This window comes from Diadema setosum, chromosome 2 (genome assembly GCF_964275005.1).
Source record: "Diadema setosum chromosome 2, eeDiaSeto1, whole genome shotgun sequence".
In the NCBI taxonomy this organism is placed as follows: domain Eukaryota; kingdom Metazoa; phylum Echinodermata; class Echinoidea; order Diadematoida; family Diadematidae; genus Diadema; species Diadema setosum.
In genome coordinates, this window is record NC_092686.1 from 14935704 (window position 1) to 14952532 (window position 16829).

The window sequence follows — 16829 nt, forward strand, 5'->3', positions numbered from 1 at the left end:
ATGGATAAAGCTTGATAAGAAAAGTATTACAGTGTGCTGATAAAAGAGAACAGGGTCTTTCGCGAAGCGTAAAAGCGGTATCGTGTTTAACATCTTCTATGGAGTGAGAATGGTGAATCTCCACATGCAAGCGAAGCTTCTATGTCAAATCGTTCGTCACTGCATTCAGAGCAACAATTTTGAAAATTTCAATTCAGATGTCCTCATGCTCACTTGAGGTGCATCCATATTTAAAGAGTATGTTTTACCCATTTACGCCTATACTTCCTAGTCATATTTCACACTTTCAACAAAAATATAAAAAAAAAGAAATACTGCTGGCGCTCGCGCATTTCCAAACATTTACCTAATGTCTATACTTTGTGATGCCACGTTGACCTGCTGTACACCTCATTTTCATTCCATTCATTTTCATTTTATTTCAACACGGTAATAAAAAGGAAACTTGCTCAGCCATCGGCTGTTATTCTGCAAGTCCGTGCATGTATACATTATAACAGAACGAAACATAGATTCAGTAACAGCGTAATATATAGCAATGATTGAAATAAGAAAAAAGAGGAAAAAAAATCACGAAGAAAAGGAAAAGTATATCTACATATAACAGCATATGAATAAAAAAAAATACAGACATTGACAAGAGATTGATATAAAACAAATGCCAATAGTACTCATCGCGTAACATAATAGGAAACGTTATGATAATTGATATGATGTAATATGATATATAACGCAGTGGATATCAAACTAGAACTGCTGCTGTTTCAAATAAGACCTGAAATTATTGAAACTCATAATCTTGATATTATCTGGGAGATCATTCCACACTTTAAAATCCCGGGGGGGATGGGGGGGATATATCCCCCCCTGAAATGGAGGAGGGGGGGGGGATGGCCTGTACAATCATCCCCCCCTGAATTTTGGGAAAAAAATGGAGGAAGTAGAAATGTGATTGTATCAATTTTGGCATATTGCATGACGTTTGTACGCCGGCCTTCAGACAGGTAACAGAGCTGAACAGTATTCTATCTTGTAGGAAAATGTATACATAATTTTCTCAAGCGCTCGCTCGCTTCGCTCGCTCGCGAAGAAAGTAACATCGACATACACTGTAAGGTATGGCTCAGACGTTGACAACGTCGAATAGTATAGGCCTATAATGTAAACATGCTATGACGCGAGTAACTGGGGACCATCTGCAAGATATGTAGGAAAACAAACAAACAAACAATAACAAAAACTATATCGCCATAATTGAACCCCCTCCATTTCCTGAATCATTCCTGAGAAACGACAGTGACTGGTGACTCAGTCAGAATACATCTATGAGCATACCCAAAGGGGCATTTGCCCCGCCCCTACGGCCTGAGTGTTTAGGCAGACAAATCATGGTTTATCCCCCAAGCAATTCCCGAGATGAGGACAAATCTCGAACTCTCTTAATGGAAAATTGTCCAAATATTGCCAGAACTATGCACCAGATCGTTGTATTGCAATCATAAACATGCAAAAGCTCCGCTATACAGGATCCCTTTCGATAGACTTTGCATGTACACTTTTGAGATTGACGTATATTTCCCTAATTTATCAAAGAGTGTGCAGCAGATCTTTCACTTAACAAAAGCACCCTCATAATTATGCAGAGGCGTCGATGGGGGGGGGGGGGATGGTTCCCCCGTAAAAGTGGGACAAACAAAAGCGAAAAATATAGCTACAAACGGCAGTGTTTGGAGTGTAAAATTTCAAAATTTTAAAGCTCGCTCGCTCCGCTCGCTCGCATTTAATCGCTATGCCATTCTCCTGATGCTGCTGCCTGTGAATGGCAGCAGTTGCGCCCGGTGCGCCCCTGCCCCTTAATTTCCAAAGCGAAAAATATAGCTACGAACTACAAACAGCAGTTTTTGGACTGTAAAATGTCAAAATTTTGAAGCTCGCTCGCTTCGCTCGCTCGCATTTAATCATTATGCCATTCTCCTGATGTTGCAGCTAGTAATTGCCAGCAGCTTTCGCCCGATGCGCCCCCCTTAATTTCCAAAGCGAAAAATATAGCTACAAACGGCAGTTTGGGGACTGTAAAATGTCAAAATTTTCAAGCTCGCTCCCTTCGCTCGCTCGCATTTAATCATTATGCCATTCTCCTGATGTTGCTGCTAGTAATTGCGAATAGTTTTCGCCCGGTGCGCCTCCTTAATTTCCAAAGCGAAAAAATACCAGCCACAAACGACAGTTTGGGGGACTGTAAAATGTCAAAATTTTCAAGCTCGCTCGCTTCGCTCGCTCGCATTTAATCATTATGCCATTCTCCTGATGTTGCTGCTAGTAATTGCCAGTAGTTTTCGCCCGGTGCGCCCCCCTTAATTTCCAAAGCGAAAAAATACAGCCACAAAGGCTTTTTTTGGGACTGTAAAATATCAAAATTTTCAAGCTCACTCGCTTCGCTCGCTCGCATTTAATCGTTATGCCATTCTCCTGATGTTACTGCCAGTAATTGCCGGCAGTTGCGCCCGGTGTGTCCCCCCCCCCCCCCCCTTGATTTCCAAAGAGAAAAAATACAGCCACAAACGACAGTTTGGGGACTGTAAAATGTCAAAATTTTCAAACTCGCTCGCTTTCATTTAATCGTTATGCCATTCTCCCGATGTTGCATGCTGCCAGTAATTGCCAGCAGTTGTGCCCGGTGCATTCCCCCCCCCCCCCCTTTAATTTCCAAAGCGAAAAATATAGCTACAAACGACAGTTTTGGGACTGTAAAAAGTCAACATTTTCAAGCTCACTCGCTTCGCCCGCTCGTATTCAATCGTTATGCCATTCCCCTGATGTTGCTGCCAGTAACTGCCAGTAGTTGCACCCGGTGCACCCCCCTTAATTTCCAAAGCGAAAAAATACAGCCAAAAGCGGCAGTTTTGGGACTGTAAAATGTCAAAATTTTCAAGCTCGCTCGCTTCACTCGCTCGCATTTAATTGTTATATGCCATTCTCCTGATGTTGCTGCCAGTAATTGCCAGCAGTTGCACACGGTGCGCCCCCCTTAATTTCCAAAGCAAAAAAATACAGCCACAAACGGCAGTTTTTGGACTGTAAAATGTCAAAATTTTCAAGCTCGCTCGCTTCGCTCGCTCGCTTTTAATCGCTATACCATTCTCCTGATGTTGCTGGCAGTGATTGACAACAGTTGCGCCCGGTGCGGCCCCCTTGATTTCCAAAGCGAAGAAGTATAGTTACAAACGGCAGTTTTTAGCATGTAAAAGCATTATGTCAAAATTTTCAAGCTCGCTCGCTCCGCTCGCTCGCATTTAATCGCTATGCCATTCTCCTGATGCTGCTGCCATGCAGTGATTGACAGCAGTTGCGCACGGTGTGCCCCCCCTTAATTTCCAAAGCGAAGAATATAGCTACAAACGGCAGTTTTTGGACTGTAAAATGTCAAAATTTTCAATGTAAAAAGATTTCACCGTGGGAGGGAGAAACCCCCCTACCATACCCTCCCCCCCCCCCCTCGCTTGCTTCGCTCCCTCACGATCTCATAACCGCTCCCCCAAGATCAAATCTTGTCTACGCTGGTGATAGGCCCCACTATTTAGTAGGCCTTCGCAGTGATGTCGCACAGGCGGAGCAAGAGCTGAAATACCACGATTTAGTCATTCAATAATATATTGTGAATATTTCATTTTCTATTGGTTTTTTTAAAGAAAAAACAAACAAAAATTTCACTAAAAGTGTGCACCAGATCGCTGAATTTCAGGTCTGAAAATGCAAAATCTTCCTCGTGTGGGAGAGGGACACTCCCCCCCCCCATACACACCCTCCCCCCGTTAACCCGGTCGCTCCGCTCTCTCTCACAGATATTTCAAAAACAAAAAATGTCTTCATACTTTTAAGGTCTGATTTTCCGCCGCAAGTCATCTGACAAGCAAAAAAAAAAGCAACAACAAGAACAAAAAGTCTTCATATTTTTGCTGCCACTTTCCTCCCACTTTATATTTCATGCAAAAGAGTGGGACATCCGATCCCTGTAAAGTGTGCGTGTGAGGGGAGAGAAGCTTCTCCAAGGCTGCAAGGTATGGCTCAGACGTTGACAACGTCGAATAGTATAGGCCTATAATGTAAACATGCTATGACGCGAGTAACTGGGGACCATCTGCAAGATATGTAGGAAAACAAACAAACAAACAATAACAAAAACTATATCGCCATAATTGAACCCCCTCCATTTCCTGAATCATTCCTGAGAAACGACAGTGACTGGTGACTCAGTCAGAATACATCTATGAGCATACCCAAAGGGGCATTTGCCCCGCCCCTACGGCCTGAGTGTTTAGGCAGACAAATCATGGTTTATCCCCCAAGCAATTCCCGAGATGAGGACAAATCTCGAACTCTCTTAATGGAAAATTGTCCAAATATTGCCAGAACTATGCACCAGATCGTTGTATTGCAATCATAAACATGCAAAAGCTCCGCTATACAGGATCCCTTTCGATAGACTTTGCATGTACACTTTTGAGATTGACGTATATTTCCCTAATTTATCAAAGAGTGTGCAGCAGATCTTTCACTTAACAAAAGCACCCTCATAATTATGCAGAGGCGTCGATGGGGGGGGGGGGGATGGTTCCCCCGTAAAAGTGGGACAAACAAAAGCGAAAAATATAGCTACAAACGGCAGTGTTTGGAGTGTAAAATTTCAAAATTTTAAAGCTCGCTCGCTCCGCTCGCTCGCATTTAATCGCTATGCCATTCTCCTGATGCTGCTGCCTGTGAATGGCAGCAGTTGCGCCCGGTGCGCCCCTGCCCCTTAATTTCCAAAGCGAAAAATATAGCTACGAACTACAAACAGCAGTTTTTGGACTGTAAAATGTCAAAATTTTGAAGCTCGCTCGCTTCGCTCGCTCGCATTTAATCATTATGCCATTCTCCTGATGTTGCAGCTAGTAATTGCCAGCAGCTTTCGCCCGATGCGCCCCCCTTAATTTCCAAAGCGAAAAATATAGCTACAAACGGCAGTTTGGGGACTGTAAAATGTCAAAATTTTCAAGCTCGCTCCCTTCGCTCGCTCGCATTTAATCATTATGCCATTCTCCTGATGTTGCTGCTAGTAATTGCGAATAGTTTTCGCCCGGTGCGCCTCCTTAATTTCCAAAGCGAAAAAATACCAGCCACAAACGACAGTTTGGGGGACTGTAAAATGTCAAAATTTTCAAGCTCGCTCGCTTCGCTCGCTCGCATTTAATCATTATGCCATTCTCCTGATGTTGCTGCTAGTAATTGCCAGTAGTTTTCGCCCGGTGCGCCCCCCTTAATTTCCAAAGCGAAAAAATACAGCCACAAAGGCTTTTTTTGGGACTGTAAAATATCAAAATTTTCAAGCTCACTCGCTTCGCTCGCTCGCATTTAATCGTTATGCCATTCTCCTGATGTTACTGCCAGTAATTGCCGGCAGTTGCGCCCGGTGTGTCCCCCCCCCCCCCCCCTTGATTTCCAAAGAGAAAAAATACAGCCACAAACGACAGTTTGGGGACTGTAAAATGTCAAAATTTTCAAACTCGCTCGCTTTCATTTAATCGTTATGCCATTCTCCCGATGTTGCATGCTGCCAGTAATTGCCAGCAGTTGTGCCCGGTGCATTCCCCCCCCCCCCCTTTAATTTCCAAAGCGAAAAATATAGCTACAAACGACAGTTTTGGGACTGTAAAAAGTCAACATTTTCAAGCTCACTCGCTTCGCCCGCTCGTATTCAATCGTTATGCCATTCCCCTGATGTTGCTGCCAGTAACTGCCAGTAGTTGCACCCGGTGCACCCCCCTTAATTTCCAAAGCGAAAAAATACAGCCAAAAGCGGCAGTTTTGGGACTGTAAAATGTCAAAATTTTCAAGCTCGCTCGCTTCACTCGCTCGCATTTAATTGTTATATGCCATTCTCCTGATGTTGCTGCCAGTAATTGCCAGCAGTTGCACACGGTGCGCCCCCCTTAATTTCCAAAGCAAAAAAATACAGCCACAAACGGCAGTTTTTGGACTGTAAAATGTCAAAATTTTCAAGCTCGCTCGCTTCGCTCGCTCGCTTTTAATCGCTATACCATTCTCCTGATGTTGCTGGCAGTGATTGACAACAGTTGCGCCCGGTGCGGCCCCCTTGATTTCCAAAGCGAAGAAGTATAGTTACAAACGGCAGTTTTTAGCATGTAAAAGCATTATGTCAAAATTTTCAAGCTCGCTCGCTCCGCTCGCTCGCATTTAATCGCTATGCCATTCTCCTGATGCTGCTGCCATGCAGTGATTGACAGCAGTTGCGCACGGTGTGCCCCCCCTTAATTTCCAAAGCGAAGAATATAGCTACAAACGGCAGTTTTTGGACTGTAAAATGTCAAAATTTTCAATGTAAAAAGATTTCACCGTGGGAGGGAGAAACCCCCCTACCATACCCTCCCCCCCCCCCCTCGCTTGCTTCGCTCCCTCACGATCTCATAACCGCTCCCCCAAGATCAAATCTTGTCTACGCTGGTGATAGGCCCCACTATTTAGTAGGCCTTCGCAGTGATGTCGCACAGGCGGAGCAAGAGCTGAAATACCACGATTTAGTCATTCAATAATATATTGTGAATATTTCATTTTCTATTGGTTTTTTTAAAGAAAAAACAAACAAAAATTTCACTAAAAGTGTGCACCAGATCGCTGAATTTCAGGTCTGAAAATGCAAAATCTTCCTCGTGTGGGAGAGGGACACTCCCCCCCCCCATACACACCCTCCCCCCGTTAACCCGGTCGCTCCGCTCTCTCTCACAGATATTTCAAAAACAAAAAATGTCTTCATACTTTTAAGGTCTGATTTTCCGCCGCAAGTCATCTGACAAGCAAAAAAAAAAGCAACAACAAGAACAAAAAGTCTTCATATTTTTGCTGCCACTTTCCTCCCACTTTATATTTCATGCAAAAGAGTGGGACATCCGATCCCTGTAAAGTGTGCGTGTGAGGGGAGAGAAGCTTCTCCCCCCCCCCCCCCCCCCCCCCCCCCCCAAGGCTGCGCCGGTCCGGTTATGGGCTTGTAAGCGTGGTGATGGTGACCATCCCCCCCACTCCTCAGTACGGATTTACGCCGTTGCCTGTACTGTAAACTCCTACGTTTGAAATTAGTTGAAAATCTACATAACTCAAATTTTAACCTGGAAATATAACTTTAACTTTTCAACCAATGTATAACGTCCCTCGAAGCACTTTCTGATATATGGAAACCAGGAAAATAAGATATAGGAATTACCATGAGCTACCAACTATATAAGCATGTACACAAATTATTCGTGGATGTTTGATTTGACAACCGTGAAATTGGATAAAAAATGATCATCACTTGTCTTTTCCGGCGCTTTGGCCATGGTCACATATTGTGCGTGTTATGCTTCAGTTTCGTAAGTAGGTCGTGCTTTTTTTTTTTCTTCCTTTGCGTGTGTGTGTATGCATAAGCCTCATTGGTTAGCTTAATTTTCTGCATTGGCATGCATTCGGAATGGTGAGAAAGATGTCCTCATTTGCATTTGTAAAGAAATGTGAATCAGATTGAATCGGTTTATCATTACTTGTTGCCAGGATCACATAGATGGCATCTCGTAATTTCATGATTGCAAAGAATGCACCATATTTCACCGGTGCCTTTGGCTTTGCAGGAATCTTTTTGTGTCGCAGCTCCTCTTTGTTTTCCCCTTGGACGCCCATGTTACTGCGGACGGGTTCTTCCGTGACAGCGTGATCACGCGGAACACGACAGAAAATGCCTGTTTAAAGTCTACGGTGCTCCGATATAGAGATTGATGTCTTGACGACAGCTTTATTGATGTTAAGCAAATATCATGCAAAGTTTAACACAAAATATATAGTAACTCATGGTTAAAATAATAAAGGGGAGTAATGATATCAAATACATTTCCGAAACGTACAATTAAAGTAAATATCAAATAGACTTTACTCCAATAATTGAACGTTTGCATTCGGCAGTAATTTGGGCGTAGTTTCCACGTGCAAAACCCTCATAGATTTACAACTGAAGTCAGTTGCACTGATTGCCATCATTCTTTTCTATTTGAAGTAAGGTAAGATGTAATACACCTCAAAAAGAATGGAGAAGAGTGAAAAAATACTGTAGTAAGCTGAAAGAGACAGGCAAACTCTATTTTTATTGAAAGATTATCTGTAGTATACCTAGGAGAGTAGACTAGCATTTCTTCGGGCTCTGCGACGTGTTTTGATTGACATCCGATGCTCAGCCAATAAAACTTCGAGAGTTGGCGACTGACAACTGTCTTGCCACACCTGGTTCCACGCCTCTATTCGGAGGTTTCTTACTAGACGTATTTTTAGTCAACTTGACTTCCACGTCGTCGCGCCCTCTATTGACTTGCCAATCACTGATTTAGGCTAAAAATACGTCGCCCGCTAGACTAGGCCTATCTGTGAGGCAGCTCCAGTTTAGCACATACTTCAAATATTTCTGAGTGGCGGCATGAGACATGGGATCAAAGGTAATGAGACTGTTATTGTTACTCTATTTCTCAAACCTTGTTCCAAGCGTATGCGTGCATTACACACAGCTGTATACACCTGTTTACACGTACTCGTGTCCACTTTACGTGGCGAGCGTCTTTTCAGAAACCGGAAACGCATGGTTGCGTAACCGCAGTAGGGCGACCTAAATGGCTTTCAAAACAGCTTTGCGTTTATCAACTTCGAAAGGCTTTTACAAACAGGTTTCTGATAACCTGTTTAGGAAACCTGTTTGGATCGTTACAAATTTGGGGCTTTCGAAAAGGCTTTCCTAAAGGGCTTTCAAAACTGCTTTGCGTTTATCAACTCGCGAAAATTCCTGGAAAGCTGTTTGGATAACCTGTTTCTGCCGAGAAAGGAGAGTTGATAAACGCACCCTTTCGTAAAAGGCTTTCCTAAAGGGCTTTCGAAACAGTTTTGCGTTTGTCAACTCGTAAAATTTCCTTGAAAGCTGTTTGGATAACCTGTTTCTGCCGAGAAAAGGAGTTGATAAACGCAGCCTATGTCACACAACGGCCACTGTATATTCTTCTCCTATCGCGGAATGAGGAGGCAGTCCCGCGCGGCTAGAAGCGACGTGAGAAATTCCCGCAAAAGTAATTCAAATTATTTACAATGTTGGCGTGGTTATCAAATTCGTACAACGATTATATATTTTAGCAGTATCTCTTGTACATGGTTACTATAATTCGACATGTATCATCGGTCTAAACCGGAGTTGGTATTAAAATAATCCAAACTTGCCCATGACAAACAAGTAACCACAATTTGATAATAAATGTTAAAACTCATAATAATGCACTACCACATTACAGCATTTGCCCAACGTTACAATAGTGTCCTTTTCCTATGCTACAGGCACAATCGATCATAGCAAAGTATAGTCGAAACGTTTAAATCGAATCGGTTCCACCGAATCTCGTTACAATATATATAATAAGCGTCTGTATATATTCATTATTTATACACACACACACACACACACACACACACACATATATATATATATATATATATATATATATACATAGTACAACTTGCAAACTGATTTATTTGTGTTTCAATTTTATATACAGGCACATATCCTTTTTTTAAATTGTATATAATTGTTTATTCTACATCTTGGAAATAGAGAATGAAAGTACTGTTGTTGTTGTTTGTTGTTGTTTTCTTGTCGTTTCGTGCCTAGATTTGAAGGTTATTATTCAAGAAACCTGGATTTAACTTTCTCACTCGTTTGTTTGTTCGTAGTTATCATCACTTATCCTAGGGTAGAAAAATACTGCTTTTCTTTTGTAAACATCTGTCTTTTCTTTTGAAGGATGATGTACAGCTGCCTTCGTCAAATATAAATGTCATGGATACTGAACAGAAAAATAAAAATAATATAACTTTAATCTCCCAATATCTCAAGAACGGTTAAACAAACTCGCAGACTGTATTCCAAATGACGCAGGAAAGAAACAATTCAATGTGAGGGTCATGAGGTCAAAAGTCAAAGGTCATAGTGTCATTAAGGACGAGAAATAAGCTTAATCTCCCAACAACTCAAGAACAGATGATTTGATTTTGAGCAAACTTGCAGGAAGTGTGTTCATAATGAAATAAGAAGGAAATATTTAAATTTGATCAGGGGCCATAGGGTATAGGGTTTATAAAAGACATATTAAAAGCTTAATTTCCCATTAACTTAAAGAACGGATGATCAGATTTTCTTCAGAATTACAGGGCTTGTTCAAAATGAAGTTAGAAAGAAACAGTACAATTTAAGGGTTATTTATGATGTCAAAGATCAAAGGTCGTAGGGGATCATAAAGGACATAAAATAAGCTTAATCTCCCAATTACTCAACAATGGATGATCTGATTTTCACTAAATGTATTGTGTAGATGTCCCTTCACCTCTATGTCTGTGTTGAAGATACCGCCTACGAAATGGTGATGTTTTAATCATGACTGATTGGCGGAGGTCTGCTCTCTCGGAGTGCACCTCTATAGTTGATGTTTATAACTTCCCTAGATTTCACGTCTGCACATGTATGTTTCGATGTACTGCTGAGTGCTGAAGAGAGATGCATAGGGCCTAAATTACGATCATAAGTCGACGTCTATAATCTGTCGTGACATAGGTCCTACCTCTTTTAAAGTTTACAATTCGTTATTCCGAAGATTCGTTAATCCGAAAAGGAAATGAGGTTTGTTATTCTGAAGTTTAATCTATCTGAAAATAAAATAAGATTCGTTATTTCGAAGGTTTGTTAATCCGAAAATTCAGGAAGGTTCGCTTTTTGTCCCCGCCGAACGAGTTCGAGCAGGGGACTATGAAACGGGCTCCGTACGTGTGTGTGTCCGTCTGTCCGTGTGTGCGTCCGTGTGTGCGTCCGTGTGTGATCAAAATGTTCAATTTGCTACTTCTCTGTCATTTATGAGCCAATTTTGATTCTGTTTCCTTTATATGATAGCACTACATGGGAGCTTTGAAACTTCTACACAGAATTTCAGTTGTGACCTTTGACCTTGATTTTTGACCTATATTGTACATTTTGCTTCAAAATGCTACTCCTTCGCCATTTCTAACCCGATTTCGATTCCGTTTGCTTTATGTGATGGCACTAGGTGAGGGCTTCAAAACTTCTACACAGAATTTTGACCTTTGACTTCTTTGACCTTTGACCTTGGTTTTTTACCTATATTGTACAATTTGCTACAAAATGCTACTCCTTCGCCATTTCTAACCCGATTTCGATTCCGTTTGCTTTATGTGATGGCACTGGGTGAGGGCTTCAAAACTTCTACACAGAATTTTGACCTTTGACCTTTATTTTTGACCTTTGACCTTGATTTTTGACCTATATTGTACATTGGAGACAAAATGCTACTCCTTCGCCATTTCTAACCCGATTTTGATTCCGTTTGCTTTATGTGATGGCACTAGGTGAGGGCTTTAAAACTTCTACACAGAATTTTGACCTTTGACCTTGATTTTTTACCTGTATTGTACATTTTGCTACAAAATGCTACTCCTTCGACATTTCTAACCCGATTTCGATTCCGTTTGCTTTATGTGATGGCACTGGGTGAGGGCTTCAAAACTTCTACACAGAATTTTGACCATTGACTTCTTTGACCTTTGACCTTGATTTTTGACCTATATTGTACATTTTGCTACAAAATGCTACTTCCGGCGGGGACATATATTACGCACCGCGTAATTTCTACTTTTCCTTGTTTGACTGTTGATTATTCCGAAAAAGAATTAGGGTCTATATAATACAAAGGCGTTGGTGTAGTAAGATACGCACATTCTTTTTTTTTTTCTTCTTTTTTTTAACGGATTAACAAGTTACCCTAATTTCATTTCGGATTAACGAACATCTAGGCGTAGGGAAGTGCATGTGTTTCGGAATAACGAAACTTATATCATTTATGGATTAAAAGACCTTTGGCGTAACGAACATTAGTCAATATTTCAACAATACTTCCGCAGATGTTTCGCAGTGTATTCGTTATTCCAAAGGTTCGTTAATCCGAAAATGAAATAAGGTTCGTAATTCCTAAAGTTCATCAGCAGGTACCGTGTTTTCATATTCGGATTAACGAACCTTCGGACGAACAAACCTTCTTTTTTTCGCTTTCGAATTGCATTGATCCAAGCTTGCACATTCTTAAACTCAGTTAACTCAGTGTTCATTGCATTATTTGAATAAAAAAATACAACGAATTTTTGGAGATGAATGATAATTGAGAATCAGATTAAATAATCACGTTTACTCAACAAATCAAGCACTTGTGTGAAACCAATCTTTCAAGAAGTTTTGAAAAATATGACAAAAGAGAAATTGGACCATATACTATAAGTACTCTTTCAGACCCTTTAATTTAAAAGAGGACATGCATTGAAGATTGTTTTTCTTGATTTTCGATAAGAATTCCATGCAATAGGGATAAACTAAACATGTGTGTTAAGGGAGATACAATATTCATTGACTACATTTATTTATAAATGTGATACCGTCATACATCTACCTCTTTCAGATTTCAAATTTAGGATAATATTCTTGAAATCTTATTCTGTTACAATCATAACTGAGGGTTTGAATCTGTCGAGTAATATAAAATTAAGTGTCTGAATCAGAATCGTTGTCTGCCAGATTTGTCCAATATCACCAAGAAGACTATGAAATTCTTCTGCAATCTTTTAAGGGTCGTTAATTTGGATATCGTCATAATACTCAAATTGCGTTTAGGAGGGTCAGTGTCTTTCCTAGATTTCGGCTCACTGTTGATCACCTTACACGTACTCTTGACACCGTGTTCGTATAAATCAAACTGTCTATTTGGTAAAATGATGTAACTTGGATAATCATTTGGATTTAGTACAAATACTGCGATAACGAGTAAAATAACATTTATTAAATGGAGTATAAAATGATTCTTACGATATTCAAGAAAAATGTAGATTCAAGTAGAGATATAATTTGAAAGTTAACCCTGAAATTGTTTAATGATACAAGCACGACTGCTTCTGCAATGGAGTATTGTTATTATAATCTGATACATAAACTGAAATTCTGATGATTGATGTCAGTGTTCGTTTGTTTGGGAATGGCCTATATGGTATAGCGATCGATGAAGTTCCTTCTCCTTCAGTGGAAGAAAGAGATTTCAGATCAGTTCCAAGTTATTCCCGATACCACATTATAAAACACGATGCATGAATAGGAACAGTGAAAGTGTTTACATGTGTATTCTGAACAAGACGTTAAAGAAAGTTATTGGGCGCTCGTCACGGTTTCGACACCCACAAGTCATACAGCACGCGAATCATGTCCACGAATGATACAACCAACGAGTTATACAGCTCACGAGTCACACAGTTCACTATAACTATATAGACACTATATAAGTGAACAATTAGGTCAAGGAGCTCTACATACATTTGACAAAATGTAAAATAGGCATTAGGCATTTACTAATATTCACAAACTAGAAACTAAGCAAATAATTAAGGCCCACTGGTTCTCCACACTATATAGGCAAAAAAAAAAAAAAAAAAAGAAATCCCACGAGCTCTTGGACTCCCCCTCCCCCCCCCCCCCCCCAATAATGTCTAACTCGTGGACCGTATAGCTCGTGGAATGACTATCATTGACTTAGGAACAGAGTAGAAAAAAAAAAACTGCATTGGAAATCATCTGATGTGGAAATATTTGATATCTCATTAATGAGAATTATAGAGCCATTTTCTAACAAAAGATACCCTTTGTAACTTAGGCTCCCTATACTGTAATATCTCATATGCATACATAACATACAAATATATGACATTGTATGACGTAATACACACATATACTGCCCCCCCAAGGAAAAACGCAGTATCTACATCCAGCTCCATTTCTCAACAACCGAGATATTCACCATTTTATGTTTTTGCCAAAGCCCCTGGAAAATATACTCTTTTGAAAAATTCCTTCATTGTGGAATTTTAGTCTATCTAGCTACCAATTTTCCTGGAAAATATCATTTTGTGTTTTTGTTTCGTTTTTAAGTTATCAATGAAAATGTAGATACTTTGGGGAAACCCCATGCAACTGACTGATTTCCCCAAGGAAAAACGCAGTATCTACAATGGAACGAATTTCCCCAAGGAAAAACGCAGTATCTACAGCGGAATGACTAGGGCTGTAATGTGATGGTACATGGCCTAGCCGCTAACTAGCATCTAGAATACTAGATCTAGATCTGTACCGTCTAGGCCAGAGTCTGTCTAGACCAAAATAAATCTAAATCGGATGTCTGGACCTAGATTGATCTAGACTAGCTCTAGTTTTTATATCGTTTATTCTAGGCTGGCTACGTAGCAGGCTACACGAGTCTACAGCCTCAGGCTATGCACGATACTCACAGAAAAAAAAAAAAATAGCCTAACGTTAGAACTGCAGAAGGTTTAGTCTAAGCCCTACACGAGACAGGACTCTTTAATTAGAAAAAAAAAATAAATCTAGAACCGGTCTAGATGGAAGTGACATCCGCTCTCTAGGCCTATTCCTTCTGGATTGAACCTAAGTTTGTTATGTCATGTAAATTTGTAATGTAACTTTTTTACTTGTAACGCTAAATTGTAGAATGCAGCATGGAATCATGCATGCATTTTACGCAACCCAGTCTCACTAGGGTCTAGACACTGTCTAGATCCGATAAGAATTAAAATACAACTTATTCTTAACTGTCTCTATTTTGTCCATTTACCGTGGGTAGGCCACTACCTATTTTTCACATAGGCCTAGGCCTAGGCCTAATCTATTTTCAACTAGATCGCTGTCTATGTAATTATAATACAGTATGGTATGGAGTAGATAATTGAACATTGACACTTCACTAGCGGTGTTAGAGAATAGGAACAGGATTCTGAGTGGTTAAGTTTTAGTCTTAGACTTCTTTCTTAGTTTTATAAACAGGCCTGCCCTAGAGTAGGCCTATTCTAGTCCTACACTACATCTTTCTTTAGACTTTCGGAATACGGACCCTGAAAGTTCTGATTAACGTTAGGTCTAACGTTAGAAAAGAGACACAAGACTCAAACGTTACTGTGTAGACAAGTCTTAGACTTGGACTTAGATATAAATAGAGTCTAGGCCCTATAAGGTCTAACAATAACATGTTTGTATAGCGCGACGTTTATCCGATACAACACAAATAGATAGGTCTATTGCCTTTCGACGAAACTTTCAGATTTGGAGCCTTAGGAATTTTGACATGGGTCTAGGCCTATCAAAGTTACTTCACAACAAGTTAATATTGAAATAGTACGGAAGATGTTCATCATCGAGGTAGAATATGAAAGAAAAGCTGATCGTTAATCACACGAAGCGAGGTAAACATGCGTTTCTGTTTAGAACTCTAACGTTACCTCGCTTCGTGTGACAAACATGCATTTGTGTTTACCTCGCTTCGTGTGACAAACGATCGGCTTTATTCTTTCAATACTGAAATAGTTTTGAATTACTTACTCATTATCTGCAGATAAATTTTTCTTGAGGGCTAGGCTCACGAGTAATTTTCCCCGCGACAACATTTTGTTTTAATCCAAGACAAGTACACACTCACACTGATTGCTGACTAGCCGGCCGGGCCCTGTGCTGACTGCATGCTCAGTGCAGCTAATATGCAAGCGCAGCTGTCAGTGTTGTGCTGTATTGTTTAATGTGCACTCGGTTAGTCTTAATCTCACACTGTGTTTTATATTAGGAACACGATTTCATCAAAATATTTACTAATCAGTATTGTTTCGGTTAGATATTTTTAACATTATGTTTTATTATTGAGCAAGTATATCTAAAGAAAGTAATTTACGTTCAAATTACAGAACAACCGGCAAAGTATTCACATATATAAATAACAGTGTCTGGTAATTAAGACTAGCTTTGTAGATACTGCGTTTTTCCTTGGGGAAATATTCATCATGTAGATACTGCGTTTTTCCTTGGGGAAAGTGCAAGTTAAGTGTAGATACTGCGTTTGGCAGTTACGGAAAAGTAGCTTTCCAAACATTTTTTCAAAAATCTGAATATGTCATATGAAGAAGGATTGCCCACTGACTATATTTATGCAAAAAAGTGAAAATCGCCAAAAATGTTAGATACTGCGTTTTTCCTTGGGGGGGCAGTATAGGTCTAATAATACAGATCAAATTACCCATGTAGGTCTACACATGTGGTACTAGGTATTATATGTTTTTTTATGGAATTATTATTCAACACATTACGGTAGCAGTTTTCACGTCTTCATCTTACATGACAGGCAACTGGATTCTCAGGGGAGTGATTAACAATTAGAAAGAGATAGCAAAGGATCATGGGAAGGGATCCGAGAGGTCTGAGGAAGCGTTATCAGTTCAATGAACGTATTTAACGTCATGTGTCTAGAAACCGACAATGGGCATTGATTATTTCCTCGAGGTTGCTTCCGCAGGTTTTGCATGAAATATTTTAGAAATTGGTTGACTCTTTAAATCCAGCACATGCAAAAGGAAGCATTTCCTATTCTCTGAGGAAAAATCATTCGCTGTGGAAGCGCTAAAAGATCAAAAGATCAAACCAAAAACAGACCAGCTAAACATTGTATCATGTGTGGTTTATAGAAAAGTCAAGAGAGTGTGGAAAAATGTCATCAACGGATCCGGATAAAAAAAAAAAAAAAAAAAACAGAGATTGATTGATTTTTTTTTTAACAGCCAGCGTTAAAGTCAGGTGACAACTCGGCTGTATGGACTTTCATTTATGGCCGGTGGCATTGCGT